The sequence below is a fragment of the Rhagoletis pomonella genome, unplaced genomic scaffold, assembly GCF_013731165.1.
Source record: "Rhagoletis pomonella isolate Grant_MI unplaced genomic scaffold, Rhpom_1.0 Rhpom_scaffold_00003, whole genome shotgun sequence".
Taxonomy (NCBI): domain Eukaryota; kingdom Metazoa; phylum Arthropoda; class Insecta; order Diptera; family Tephritidae; genus Rhagoletis; species Rhagoletis pomonella.
The window spans coordinates 82,483,763-82,485,548 of NW_023458557.1; positions in this window are offsets into that span (position 1 = coordinate 82,483,763).

A 1,786-nucleotide genomic window follows, 5' to 3' on the forward strand; every position below is an offset into this window, starting at 1 on the left:
GGGACTAGTTGGACGCAGTGGACGAAGCTACAGACTTGTCAGAACGCCGCACTCCGGACAGCGACCGGGTGCCTTCTGATGACGCCTGAGCATCACCTACACAGTGAGGCCCAAGTGCTCCCCGTAAGGGAACACAACAAGATGCTCTGTAAGCAGTTTCTTGTGGGGTGTCACAGAAGTGAACACCCCAACAGACCACTGCTGGAGGAGGAGCCTCCGCCCAGGCACGTCAGGGGGCACCTATTCATGTACAAGGACGCAGTCCAGACCTACACAGACCAACCACTGGACCCAATGACGTACAGACGAGCGATTAACGACATTCATAGGGAGTCTGTCTCCACCTACCTCGACTCCCGGCCTAGGAATGTCGTTATCGGAGCCCAATCACCACCTGTGGAAGAGACGGAGCTTCAGTTACCTAGAGAGACCCGCATTACCCTGGCTCAGTTACGGTCTGGATATTGTAGCCGCCTAAACAGCTACCTGTCCAGACTCGACCCAAACATCCCAAATGAGTGCCCGGCATGTGGAGACTCCCCCCACGACACCAACCACCTCTTCACATGCCAGCTCAATCCGACTCAACTAACACCTCTCTCCCTTTGGTCCGACCCCATCGAAACAGCTCGTTTCCTGGGCCTACCGTTAGTTGTGCTTGACGATAATGATTAAAAGTTGACCCGAAACAGGCGGGGCTTAGTAGTGCCGCTACAACAACAACAACGAATACGAAGCCAGCTACTAAAACAAATGCGAAGGTGAATGCGAAGGCTAATACGAAGATAAATGCGAATGTAAAAAGTATTCGAAGACGATTTCCAAAATGAATACGAATAGAAAAATGGCGAACAAAACGAGGAGGAATACGAATACTTGTACGAATATATTCCAAAGACAAATACTAAGACAGCGACTAAAACGAAAACGAAAAAATCTTCGAGCCTCTAAAAAAAAAATTTTGAAATCGGCCAAATTTCGGCAGCAATTTGCACTGCTTGTAAGTATTAAATAATTGCAAAAAAATTAGTTTAGTCGAAATATTAAAGCTTCCCCTTAGCTTTCAGCAAATTCCCATTACTAAATAGTCTCACATTCAGCCAACATTTTTCGCACTCAATTAAACATAACTGCGCATGCGCGTTGCGCGCTAACTATGTGGCTGTGAGGTCATTTTCCTTTGTAACTCAATCAGCATAGCGCACAAAGAATCCAACTTACCGGTACTAGGCCGAAGCCGCACTCTTTGCATCATTCAAAGGGGCTGTGAAGTTTTTGTGAAATCTGTCAAGTGTGCAAAAGGATGTCAGTCAAAGGGCTTCGCCTTGTTCGTGCTGCTGTTGTTGTTGTTTTTCGCTATATAATTTTATGCAAGTTCAGGCATTGTTTTTGAACCACACAGCATTTTTTGGTTTCCTAAAAAATTGATAGCAACAATACGCACAGGTCACGTTGAATAGGGACTGAATTGAATTTAATAGAGAATATGCTGAGGAGAATAGGGGAAAGAGAAAAGTGAGTACTTTATAGGGAGATGCATAAAAATTCCCACGTTTAAGCGCATAAAAATGTGTAGCAAAGCGTTTAATAATAAATGTATTAGAAATGTTGCATGTTGCATGCCACAGCAGTAGTGAATATGATAAAAATATATCTACATATGCATATGTATGTATGTATATATAAACATACATACTTATCTACTTTTTCATGCATACATATGATTATGTGCATACGTGTGTAAGTATGCATGCAATTAAAAGGTAGCCAAATGCAGCAGAACCGA